The 14,060-nt window shown below is 40.2% G+C and overlaps 1 protein-coding gene and 1 pseudogene across 3 annotated transcripts in view; both read right to left on the bottom strand.

Moving 5' to 3' along the window:
• Positions 1-14,060, bottom strand: part of DOCK11 (dedicator of cytokinesis 11) — a 189,816-nt gene that overhangs the window by 159,294 nt on the left and 16,462 nt on the right. The gene's annotated exons all lie outside the window — the stretch shown is intronic.
• Positions 4,384-6,261, bottom strand: LOC118498520 (annotated as a pseudogene).

Below are 14,060 nucleotides of genomic sequence, written 5' to 3'. Positions count from 1 at the left end.
TCTTTTCCTAGAAAACAATCTCTACACCTTTTCCCTGGTACATTCTCCAGCTAGACTAAAATAAATCCATTCCTTCAGTGTGACAGTGCATTTCTGTCATGCTTTCATTCTCAATCAACCTGGACACCATGGCCACTAGCCCTCTCTTTCTAACCCCTTATCATTCTGAACCACATCTACAGCCACCCCCTAGCCCTGAATCAAATCCCACCCCAACTCCACTTGTTTTTCTTTGCAGCTGCTGGAGAAAATCCTGTCAGGGCCTTCATTTACACAGACACTAATCCTAGGCTGAGCTGGGCTCTCAGACCCACCCCCAAGGCTGTTACTTGTACCTGGTTAGCTCCCTGTGACCTGCAGAAGAAAGGGACACTAGCTAGTGCTTTTACAAATGGAAAATCCAGTCTCTTACAAAGGCGCCCTGATTGATTGGCATAGACTGATATGAGGCCTGTGCTACGGAAACAGATGCCCCACACTGATGTTAACAGCACACACATAACTCTACTTCCGTCTGCATTTGGCAGCCAACCCCTTTTTGGGTGCCACTCTCTACATTCTTAAAATGACTCCTAATCTGGGGTCTTAGCTGATCCTTGGATGAGGTATCTGGCATGTGAAATTCTGAAATTATATGTAAATTTAATTATTTTGCCTTTGTAGGAAAAGGTGCCAGAGCATTCCAAAATTTCAAAGGAGTGTGTGACCCAAGAAAGTTTAAGACCTACTGCCTTATTTACTTCATATAAACAAGTTCCGTTATTTTTATGTAAGATATAATGGTTTTTGTGTTATTATAAAAGCATCACATGTTCGCTGAAAAAATTTTAATTCAGGGCTGGGAATGGGGATAACAGTCATGGTGTTTAAGGGTACAAATTTGTAATGAGTAGTAAATAAGCTTTAGAGATCTAATGCACGCTATGATGAATACAGAAAATAACACTGTACTATACTTATGTAATGTGATAAATATTACTACATTGGCTATCATATTACAATATGTAATTGCATCAAAGTAGCTCCTTATACACCTTAAACATACAAAATGTTACAGGTCAAACTTACTAAATTAAAAAAAACTGGAAGAACTGGAAAACTGAAACTTCTACTCAGATGTGGAAAAAAAGGACTTTTAATCTAGAAATTTAGAAAGGAAAATAAAAGTCACTTCGAATCCCATCATCCAAAGATGACTACTGTTATGATTTTAATGTTCCTCCATCTCTTTTCTATTTTTTTCTCCTTCCACATGGGATTCATACTGTAGATTTCTGATAGTAACAGTGTTCCAAGTAATATAAGATAAACTTCACAGTACAAAGAACTTGGGACTACTGTTCAAAAATCCAAGACACATTCACCAAGAAATATTTATGGAGCACCTCCTGTGTTCATGACATACTACTCCAAAATAAAAGAGAAATCCTTTCCCAAGTTTTTACATAAGATGTTTAAAAATTCCAAGGATTTCAATAGACTATGTGAAGCCCCAGCCTAAGAAAGACAGGCTTTTAACTTAAAATGACTGGACCTTTCTATCAAGTGAACTGGGGGAAAGGCAGATAGCAACAAAGATGTCATTGTAGACCAAAGAGAAATGCAGTTAAACCATTAGAAGTCAGGATTTTAAAAACAATGATAGTTTTCCTTTACTATCAGAATGCAGATACTCATCTAATGACAAAAATAAACATAGCCCTGGCTGGTTTGGCTGAGCAGATTGAGGGCTGGCCTGTAAACCAAAGGGTTGCTGGTTCGATTCCTACTCAGGGCACATGCTTGGGTTGCTGGCCAGGTCCCCAGTTGGGGGCGCACGAGAGGCAACCACACATTGATGTTTCTCTCCCTCTTTTTCTTCCTCCCTTCCCCTCTCTACAAATAAATAAAATTGAAAACAAATACATACGTACATACATACACACATACGAGACAGGACTGTATAGTAAAGGCTGTGGTAATCTACACAACCCATTACCACATTCTGTGGGAAATTCCCTGTGTTTTGATCAATGACATTAGGGAGGAACTGTGGCCTCCTATAGTGGTAACCATTCAAAGGACAGCACTTGTTTGCATGTGAAATTCCACTGTGTTTAAGGAGAAAGATCAGTGTAATTACTTCACCACTTACATATTTCACAATCAAGATAATTCTGGCAAAACAGGATTACTGGTTCTGAGCTTTAAATATATATAGGCAAAAGATGGGTCAACTGAAGGATCTCATGCCATCTAAAGCCACTCTCTGCAATGCAATTTTCATGCCACATTTAAATAACATCCCATTTTCAAGCAGGAAAGCAAATAAATCTCTTTCCAGAATTCACGGCAGAGCACAATGAAATGCTTATGAGCTTTCTCTATCAGGTTGCCCCATTCCTTGCCAAACCATTGAGACTTTTCTTCTTTCCCTATGATCATTGAAGGTTTCTCTGAGGGGGCAATCCAGGCCTAGCCCAGCAAGTTTCCTGGAATTCAGGAATGTACTAGCATCTTCTCTAGAAGCTGCAGCCTGTGGCCACTTCAAAGGCTTGCCCTACTTTCTTGTAAACACCACAAACTTAGGGCAGCTGCCTTCAGGCTGTAAGCAAGGTGGGTCTTCAGGCAAACATGCAGAGGCAACTCCTAGTGATGCTGTGGGGGCATCTTTGTCTCCCTCAAGGACCTGTGGCCAAAGCTCCTTTTGCAAGGCCCTGAGGTAGTCAGTGGACCGAATTGACTGAAAGTGGGGGCAAGAGATGAGTTATACCAAGTATAAAGAGGGATTAAACAGTGGCTAAATGGGAGGGTACTCCAGGGCTCAGCGTGTAGCATGAGAATGACCAGACCTGAAAGCCTTTTTATATACTTTCCATCAAACTCTAGCTAAAAGCCAGGCCTGCTGACCTGGTTCCATGTGCTCTTGCCAGCAGCTGCTCCCACAATGTGGTCATCGCCTGAGAAGTATTGTGCTGCTGAGGAAAAGCTTTGCAACAGGAGGCCTACCAGGTAGGAATAGTTTTCACTACTTGGTGAATTTTATTTCATTTGTTTGTGAGCACCAACATTTCAATGAGAAATGAGTAGGTGCTATTGTACCAGCTATTCAGGAAGTAGTAGAAAATGACCATCATTTTTACCGACAAGGTGACAGTAATTGAAAATAAATGTGGTCAAATTAAAACATGTATCTGAAGTGATACAATTATGGGTGATTTTTTCTTTTCTGTTTTTCCCTAAGTTTTTCTAGCAGAAGTACTGCTGTTATAATCCAAAAAACCATGATCGGCTTTGTTTTTTTTTTTTTAATTGTATTTATTTGTTTTTAGAGAAAGGGGAAGGGAGGAAGAGAGGGAAACATCAATGTGTAGTTGCCTCTCAAGCACCTCCTACTAGAGATCTGGCCAGCAATCCAGACATGTGCCTTGACTAGGAATCAAACTGGTAACCCTCTGGTTCACAGGCTAGCACTCAATCCACTGAGCTACACCAGCCAGGGCTATTTTTCCCATTTTTTAAAATAAAGGCAATCTAACTGGTGTGAAGATGCATCTCACTGTGGTTTTGATTTGCATTTACCTAATGATTAGCAATTTTGAGTGTTTTATTGGTCATTTGCATATCCTCTTTGGAGAAATAGCTCTTCAAGTTCTTTGCCCATTTTTCAGTGAAGTTGTTTAATTGAGTTGTAGTTCATATATTCTGAATTATTAATCCTGTAACAGGTATTTTGCAAATATTTTCTCCCATTTTGCCTTTTCTTTCTCTTGATAGTGACTACTTTTTAAAAAACATTTTATTCATTTATTTTCAGAGAGGGGGGAGGGAGGGAAGAAGAGAGAGAGAAACATCAATCAAGAAACATCGATTGGTTGCCTCTTGCACATGCCCCAACCGAGGACTGAATCCACAACTCAGGCATGTATCCTGACTGGGAATCCAACCCGTGAACTTTCACTAGGTGGGAAAACACCCAACCAACTGAGACATACCAACCAGGGCTTGATAGAGACTTCTGACACACAAAAGTTTTAATCAATTCTTTTTTTTAAAAGAAGATACAGGTAAAATGTTTAGGGACCAGGCAGACAGCCCAAAGTATAGATGAGGAAGGGAAAAAGAGGTATAAGGATACCTCTTTTTAGACTTCCCTTCGATGAGTAAAGAAAGAAGAACTGAGCACTGGCTGGTGTAGCTCAGTGGATTGAGAGCAGGCTGCGAAGCAAAGGGTTGCCGGTTTGATTCCCAGTCAGGGCAGGTGCCTAGGTTGCCGGCCAGGTCCCCAGTGGGGGCCACATGAGAAGCAACCACACATTGATGTTTCTCTCCCTCTCTTACCCTCTCTCTAAAAATAAGTAAATAAAATCTAAAAAAAAAAAAAGAAAGAAGAACTGAGGTCTTCTCAATGAGGTAATAATTCATAACTCCTCCCCCAACTTGGTTTCTCCCTAGGCATCCAATGCTGTAAGACACTCATGTGCTACAGAGAATCACAGAAAGGGAACTCATGTTGGGTGTGGTAGGTGAGCCCAGTGGGGGCAGGGATCCTGCAGACAATTTTAAGGTTCCTCACTTCCACCAGCAAATGTTTCTTTTTTTTTTCCTCAAACAAGCATTGGCCAGTTTTACTAAAGAAAGGTTTTGTATGATTTATTTTTCTCCAGTCTGTTCTGGCAGGCTTCTAATGATATCAGAAATCACCTGGATCAATGACTGCCAGAGTGCACACTCTGTAGTACCTTCCGCACTCTGTGCCACTTCAGTATCATTGCCACTGTAGTGATGGACACCGGTCTTGGCCAATATAGTGTAGTAATCTATTTTCACAAGACTGGCAGTTGATACCCCGCCCGGCATGGCTCAGATGGTTGAGCGTCATCCAACAAAGCAAAGGGTGGCCTGTTCGATCCTGGTCAGGGCAGGTGCCTGGGTTGTGGCGCACATCCCAATTGGGGTGTATGCAAGAGGCAATCTATACGGATCAATGTTTTTCTCACACATCAATGTTTCTCTCCTCTCTACTTCCCCCTTCCTTCCCCTTCTCTAAAAATAAATAAAATCTTTTAAAAAAAAAGACTGTACAGTTGTTAGTTAGGGTGAGTAGTTTCGCTTTGCCTTGTCTCATTACCTTCACAGTCTGCTTGTACCCAGCATGCACCTTCCACTTTTTATAACCAGCCTGGAGTTGTTCGAGTCCAGTGACTTTTTTGTCTTCTTTGCGGCCATCATCTTCCTGCTTTATATGTGGGATGGCCCCCAACCAGGAGCAGTCTCCGAGATGGCCAGGGAGCGAGAGAGGCCAGGCAGAGGTTTCATAAACTACCCTTTCTCTGGCTTCTTGAGTACACACATTCAAACTTCCAAACTACTAACAAGGAAGATAAACACGCAGACTTGTTTTCACTGAATGGAACATTTATGTCATTATTGTGAGAAGGTGACACCCAAGTTCAGTTCCATGCTGAAGAATCAAACTCTCCAAAAGTGATTCCCTGCGTTTGTAAATTGGAGGCATTGCCTTTTTTGTTTCTCTGCCCTTTGTTACTTTGCTCTCCTTCCCCCCTCCCCTCCTACTCTCACCACCAAGATGGGGCCTTCTAAACAACTATTTGTCATGTGGGAATTTACTTTCCAAGTACTTTTGAAGTATAATCAACTTCTACAGGCAACGGGAAGAAAATACATACTCATTTTATTCTAGGTATGTCCCTGGAACTATCATGGTATAGTCAAATCCCCTGAAATGACTGTCCCAGGAGCTTATGTGAATAAAATAAGTCTAAATTTCAGGACTACTGTGAGGCTGAACTGTTGAATGCCCTTAGACTAAAGATAAGAAACCCAATGCAGGTTCTGTAAATTGATATTTCCTGCTTACACAGTAAGCATTTGTTATCAGAGATACTCTCAATTATGTATCACTGATCTACCAAACTGTTTTTCTGTAAGTATACTAATACCTGAAACTTTTCCCTTACCTAGGAAGCATACCTCAAACCCCGGGTTTGGGGGGAGCATGAACTGACTCCCGCACAGGTATACATTTAGCAAAGAATCAAATTAGAAGGTTATCTGTAGGAAGGCCTTCACCTAGACATTACAAAGCAACTGGCTTAAAAATGTCAATGTTAAATAAGCTTTATTCTTAGGAAAACTTTTTTTGCACTTGAATTGGGGGAAGACCTCAAGTCCTTTACCATACACTCACATGCTCCACTTTCAAAGCCATTTCATTTTCAGGATGGGGGCCGGTAAAAGAAAAGGTAAGAGGAGAGGAAGAAAAAAAGAGAAAGTAGCTATTCTCTACCATGAGTAGAACATTAACTGAAAGCTAACATTTATTGAAAACATTTATTGCTAAGCACCAGGTGCAGCATTAAATGCAGTACGTTATCTCATTTAATTCTCACAATAATCTTACATGGTAGAAAATACTATCACTACTCAGATTTTATCAAAGAGGTTGACAGCTTGCCCAAGTAAGAGATATACTCAGTGTGGTATGCAGTATTGTAAGATGGCTGCCCCTCCCCACCTCTACTAGCCCTGTAAAATCCCTTCCCCTTCAGTGTAAGTTTGAACCTGTGAACAAACTGCCTCTGAGATCATCAAAACAGAGATTATCCTAAATGGACCTAGACTCATCAGGTATGCCTAAGAAGGGGAACTGGGCGCTTCTTGGAGAGATTCTCCTGCTGGCTTTGAAGAAGCAGACTGGCATTTTATGAGGCCTACATGGCTAGTACCTAAGGGTGTCCTCTAGGAGTTGACAACCATCCCCAGTTGAGAGGCAGCAGGAAAACAAACCATTCAGTCGTACAACCACAAGGATCTGAATTGTGCCAACCTGAAGGACCTTGGAAAGGCCCGTGAGCTTCCACATGTGAACACTGTACTGCCAACACCTAAGAAACCCTGAGTAGACTACAGCTGAGCCCTGCCTGTACTTTTGACCCAGAGAAACTGTCAAATGAGAAGTTATTTTAAGCTGCCAAGTTTGTGGTAATTTGCTACACAGCAACAGGAAACTAATACTGTCAGGATTCAGACTAGGCCTGTTTAACTCTGGTGTGCATGGTCTCAACCACTTCAGTAGTTTCTGTATCAGTTTCACAAATTCCTAACCATTTTTAACTATTCAAAAAGAACAAGACATAAATTTTCTATTGAACAGTAGTGGTTCTGATCTTTTCCCTTTCTGACATAGTTTTAAGTTTTAGAAATGTGTTCATCACATCTAGTACAGAAACATTTATTGAGTCGATAGAAACTGCAACTTCACATTACAATGTGATAAGAAGTTGGGAGAAAAAATCAGTATAGTGGAAAACATAAGATTTTATTTACCAAAAACACCTTGTTAAAGAAGGTGTGGCTTTGATAAGGGCTCTGGGCTCAAGCTGTGCTAGTTTCCAATATTTGACTATTGCGTCATCTGCAAGATCTGTCATCTGATGCCTCCAAGGAGATGACAACACATTACCTCTTTAACAGGGCCCAATTCAGTGAATGGGAGAAGCCAGTGAATTCTCAGCTGGAGTGAAATCAATTTAAAGAGAACCCCCACACACACAAAATCAAACCCCACAGTTGCTTCTTGGAGGGCATCTGTCAACAAACTCCTGTTTCATGGTCTTCTTTCACACACAAACACAATCACACACACAAACTACACATGGTAGCAAATTTGATGAATAATAACAGCTAATGTTGACTGAGCTGATGCCATGTGTTTACTACAGATTATCTCACCGACGCCTCACACTTACTTATTATTAAATAATAATTACTTATTGTTACTTATTATTACCTAGGTATTACTATCACCATCACACCCATTTTATAGGCAAAGACACTGGGACTTAAAAAGGTTAAGTAACTTTCCCAGTATTCCACATCCAGAAGTTGGCATTCAACTCAGATGCTGCCATTCTCACTCTCTTTGCTGTATTACCCTACTTCTGCTGCTCTCCAACGAGGTAGCTCTGCCATCCTCCACAGTACCTAGCAATGTGCCTTTACATAGGCATGCTCAAGAAATGTTGGCTGATAATGATAAAGAATGAGACCTGGGCCCAAGCATAGTAGGTCAAGTTTCCAGACCATACATCACTGTGAGAAGACTGGAAGCATAGAGAAGGAAAAAGTTTGTATGAGATAAGGAGGAGGCAGGCTGAAGGCAGCTCCCAAACTTATGTGGGTACCAGTCCAGAAGTGAACAAGGGGGATCACAACACTGAGAACTCCAAATATATGTTGAGTTAACAATATATAGGAAGACTTGATCCTGGATCTAAGATCACAGAAACAAAAAACTAACCCAGTTTTCCAGAGTTTATTTCTTCCTTTTGGAAAAGTTACTGCTACACATCTGGAAGTGATTTTCTAACACACTGGCTCCAATGAGTCATCTACAATATTAAGCAATGATTCCATAGGGTGAACCCTGATCATATTTTTCCATTAAGTGGCATCCACTGAGGTCAGTGAAAGGCAAAAGCTGCCCCAGACTTGGACAACTTCACCCTCCAGTCCCATTTTGTATAGTCAAGAACATGAGTTTTGAGAGGTGCAGGAGTGTAGTCTATCTCCCAGCACTAATGCAAGATGTTCTAATACACTTAACTTCCTTTCACTAGTCAGGAGCAGAAAAGATGGATCTAAAAGCTGCTTGAGGGGGTCAGCAACCCTAAGTAGAGCTGACAGAAGAAACACTATGGGGCCATGTGTAAACATGGGGCAGTAAGAAGTGCAGGGTGGAAAAGAAATACATGCACGGGGAGGACTCTTGAACAAAAGAATAAGACAACCTGGGGAATAGACTACAGCCAGAGTTCAAGACCCTTAAATCTTCCAGCAAGAATTTCTCCAAGGAATACTTTAGAAAGGATTGCCAATCGATCCCCCGTTGCCCTTTCAGCCACATACTAACATAGTGAGACTCCACCCATCAACTTCAGCCCAAATCATACTGGTTTCCTAATACTTCAAACCTATAGTATTTGTGTTTAGATGTATAACTAAAGGCCATTTTCCAGTGTCTTCTGACACATGTATTTCTTTCTGATTACAAAGAAGGAATGAAGTCATGTTCTTTCAGAGACTGAGGAGCCACATATCAATGCAAAGGCTATTTTAAATCTTTCAGGTGAAAAGGGTATTGTTTAGTTCTCAGAAACAATAATTGACTAAATGGCTTCCTGAGGGTTAAAAGACTTAATGCCACTTCCCCAGAGATTCTTCTCTCCCCATCCCAAATGTATTTTAAATGACACAGGAGTTGAAAAACCTAAAGCATTAAATCTACCTTACAAAAGATACCAATTAAAGGATGGTCATTTGCATTACAGAGGATTCTTTGCTTTGCTAAAGGTCCCAATCAAGTGTATTCAAAAACCAGACTCTTTTATTGTATGGTAAATTTGCACATGAGTGTCATTGAGCAAGCACAGCTGTACCAAAGCCTGAATTTGATTAGCAGGTACCTCTTCACTGTGCTTTCAATGGTTCTCACCCATTTTATCAGTGAGGAACCCATCTGAAAATTTCTGACTCACTCCCCCAGTCTAACAATAAAACTGCTTTGCTTTTACCGAGTACTTTTCATTAAAGCCTTCCAAGTATTCAATACACATTTGCTAGTCTTCATAACTATGCCAAACAAGTTGGCAAGAGAACTGGGAATACGACCTTCCAAACTATCCAGAATGGACGGGAAAATTAGGACCGTGGACAGGCAAAAAAATTACAGGTCCTCGTAAGTACAAAAGAACTACATTTAAGCTTTTTTTTTTTACAAAAAGGAAAACAAAAGATTTCATGCATCTTACTTTTTAAAAAATAGGCTTTATTTTTGTCGAGCAGTTCACAGCAAAACTGAGCAGAAAATACAGAGTTCAGTTCCCATGTACCCCCAGCCCACACAGAAGCACTGCCAGTCACATTATCAGACCGGTCCATTTGTAACAATCGATGAACCTATATTGACACATCATAATCGCCTAAGTCCGTATTTCAAATTAGGGTTCATTCTTGGTGTTATACATTCAATGGATTTGGAAATATGTATAAGAACCTGTATCTACCATTAGAGTGTCATACAGAGTAGTTTCACTGCCTTAAAAATCCCCTTGTGCTCTGCCTATTCATGCCTCCCTCCCCTACTTTTTAAGTGATCAAAAGGAAAAACTCAAACCTTAAATACAACAAATTCATCTTTATATATCAGTTTTATGATCAGAGTGGGGTTGGATAGAAAAAGAGTGAGAAATGTGCTGGAGAGAAGACATACAGAAGACTAGAAACAATAAAAACACAAACTCAGGGATTTGAAATGCTGATGGGGGTGGGAGGAGGCAAATGGTAGATAGGGGAAGAGACCAGCTTACCAAGAAGTGCACCAGAATCTAGTTATCTTAAATATCAGAGGCAAGACTTTCCATTTCAAAACTCCTAATTCATTATTAATTCTCCCACGCATTTGTTTTTACCATATTTTGCCGTGTATAATGCTCACCCATGGATAATGCAAATTATCCATGGAAATTAGTTCTGCCCATGTGCATCTTCTTCTTCCCTCAAAAATTTGAGTAAAAAAGTGCACGTTATACACAGCAAGATACGGTGAATCCACAAAAAGTGTTAAGATGATTTTTAAATGAAAGAAAGATAGTGCATGTTCAAAATTAGGAAAATTGACACCAGAAAACCTTACAAGATCAATGCATAGCATCTATTAGCTTTATACTTGAAATTTAAGGTCCTCTAGTGATTAATATTATTAACAGCAGCAGAGCATGACTATAGTAACAACAAAGTGAGACACATTTCACATACAAGAAAGACCAGAGCAATTTTAATGTACATTTCAGAAAATTCAGGGTAGGCATTTCTGCTTCTCAAAACACATACAGGCAAATACAGTGTGAATATATATATACACACATGCACTCTCTGTGGACCAAAAAAGTGGTCCCATACTAAACCTGAAAATCAGGGGAGGCATACAGCTTTATAAAGTCAAGAGACCTAAAGTAACCACACAGAATGGTCTGAAATCAAATCTTCCTAACTAAAAGCAGTTCATGGCAGGTAGTCACATCCTAGGGCCGTATTTTTCCCTAACAAAGGTCAATTCACATCCTAGGGCAGTATTTTTCCCTAACAAAGGTCAATCTACCTTAATTGAGCCTGTTGTCTTTTTTTTTTTCCATCTACAATAACATACCTTTGGAATATCAAAGTAATCTTCTCTCCCCCAAAGCACAACCACCCACCAGAACAGAGACCACAAATCCTGCCATCGTTCTTATTATCAGGTGCATAACTGTCATTCCCTGGAGCATTTTCTCAATCCACTGAGATCTGGCTTCCCAGCAATTGTCATCAGTTTGGCTCAAATGAATTCATAAAAATTCTTACAGGTTTGGACATTTCTTATGTTGACATCTCTGAAACTTCAGTTTATAAAGAACACACCTGATGAAAATTTGGGGAATACTTAACCAGATAGGAATGAAAAGCAAATGGAAACTGAACTCTCTAATTTCTAAACAATTCTAATTTTACTGGTTCAGCAGACAGATAATGTGAGGTGTGCAAAGCAATGGGCAATGAGCTGTAGGACTATAGAAAAATTATCTTAATAATAATAGCTTACCCCATAGATACTATATGTCACATGTCACAAACATAGCAAACTTAAAAAGCATGAAACTCAATTGCTACCTTTTCTGATTATAAAAATGCAAGCTCGATGTAAAACAAATGAACGTTTTAAAAACAAAAAATGTAAAGAATAAAATGTACTCATAATCCCACCATCCAGAGATACACAGTTAATATTATATGCATACATATACAATGTAGACACATATGCACACACTTTTTGAGTGTTCTTTGACTGTGACAGTAAAAATAACTAATATTTATTCAGTGCTTCTTATGTTCCAGGCATTATTCTATGTGCCTTATTTTACTATTTTACTCAATCCTTACAACAACCCTGTGAGGTCATATCATTATCTCCATTTTACAGAAGAGGAAAGTGAGTCACAGTGATTAAGTAACAAAATTCACATATCACATACGCATTATTTTAACAAAATACAATCATACTTTGCATGCTGTTTCATAACCTAAACTTTTTTCCATTTCAATAATAAATGATTGCATGGTGTTTGTTTTACTATTATAAACAACTCTGCAAGGCTCATTGAGGTAGATACTATCGATATTTCCATTTCACAAAGGAGCACAAGGAGGTTCCACTAAGTTAAATAGCCTGCCCAAGGTAACAAAGATTGTCAGAACTGCTGGACCCCTCTGGCACTGTGACTAAGCATTAGCAACTTCCACTCTCCTGCCAGCTCCTTAAGGCATTCACAAGCTAATGGCTTAGAGAAGTTGTCAACAACTATAGTTATGAGGCAGAATTAAATCAATCCTATCTAAAACTTGAAGAACTAGCATTTTAGGCTGGAAAGTGTCCACACAAAAGACATGCAGGCTGCAAAATGTCCTCACCCCACCAAAGACACACCCCATTCTAATCCCTGAAACCTGCAAACTTGCTCCCTTATGGCAAAAGAGTTTTTACACAGGTGTCTGGGTCTTCAGATAAGAACATCCTAGAGGATCAGGGTGAATCCTAAATGCAATCACACATGTCTCTGTAAGAAAGAGGCACAGAGAGATTTCACACAACTGAGGAGAAGACAACGTGAGCACACACAGGCAGGCTGGAGTGATACAGCCACAGCCAAGGGATGCTGGCAGCTAGAGGAGCTGCGAGAGGCAAGGAAGGGATCCTTCCCTAAATTCTCAAGAGAAGTGTGACCCAGTGGTACCAATTTCAGATTTCCGGCCTCCAGAACTCGAGAGAATAAATTTGTTGTTTTAAGCCACCCAATTTGTGGTCATTTGTTACAGGAGCCACAGAAAACCAATCTGACCATGGAAGAAAGCTGTAGTACTGTAGAAGAAGCAATGTGCTCTAAATTGGTAGGGGGTGGGCATGGAGGTATGACCTAAACCCCGTGGGACAGACCAGTTACCTTTAGCAGGGAAGGGTTTGGAAGGGCATTCCGGAAGAAGGGTCAGCATGTGCAAAAGCATGAAGGTGAGAAAGTGTACAGTGTTTGGAGGCATCAATGGGTTGGCATGAGTAGAGTACAGGCCACAGGAAGGAATGTGGCAGGCTTCGAAGAACATTCAAAGGTGGGATGGGCCTTCCTGGTGGACAGGAAGGGCTACTATAAAATCTGGGTGCTCATTCAAGGTAATGTAGAACCAATGCTGATAAATTGGTATCTTTATGGGTTTGGGGGTTTGGACATTTTCTCTTATCCTTTCCTGAGAGACAACAGAATGATGGTCAGCTTCTAGCTATAATGACAATCAAATTTTTGCTGAATTGGTCAAAATTTTGACCAAAAAAAAAAAAATGGCCAAAATGGTCCACTCTGATTTCTTTAAAAAAAAAAAAAAAAAAAGCAAACACAAAAGCCCAGATATATGTGAACAAAACCCTGTCTAGCCCTGAGTTGTGTGACTCAGTTGGTTGGGAGTCATCCCGGCAGGGCCAAAGGTCACCAGTTTGATTCCTGGTCAGGACACATGCCTGGGATGTGTAGGTTCTGTCCCCAGTCAGGGCATATACAAAAGGCAACTGATGGCTGTTTCTCACATCAATGCTTCTCTCCCTCCATCCTCCTCTCTCTAAAAATAAGTAAATAAAATCTTTTTTTAAAATCCTTCCTAAATTATTTCTCCAGGGAAGGGGCAAGAAATATGGTACTGGAATACACCTGCTCAATTCCACCTGGTGTCAGCTGGAAGGATGCTCCTGTCCCAGCCCAGAAGACCAACTTTGAAATATCCTGGTTGCTCTGACAAATAATTACAACAAAGCAAAATTCTACATTCGATTGGGCCATGGGAACTTCATTTGTCTCTCATGCATAAGATTTTACTTTTGAAAGGTCTACTAAGCCAAAAGCCACTCTTTCCCAATTAAACCAAGCAGAAGAGAACAAAGTGACATAAACTGGGCTTTGTAGTTGTAATTATATCATTTC

The sequence above is a fragment of the Phyllostomus discolor genome, chromosome X (genome assembly GCF_004126475.2).
Source record: "Phyllostomus discolor isolate MPI-MPIP mPhyDis1 chromosome X, mPhyDis1.pri.v3, whole genome shotgun sequence".
NCBI lineage: Eukaryota > Metazoa > Chordata > Mammalia > Chiroptera > Phyllostomidae > Phyllostomus > Phyllostomus discolor.
This window is presented reverse-complemented; position numbering and strand designations above follow the sequence as displayed.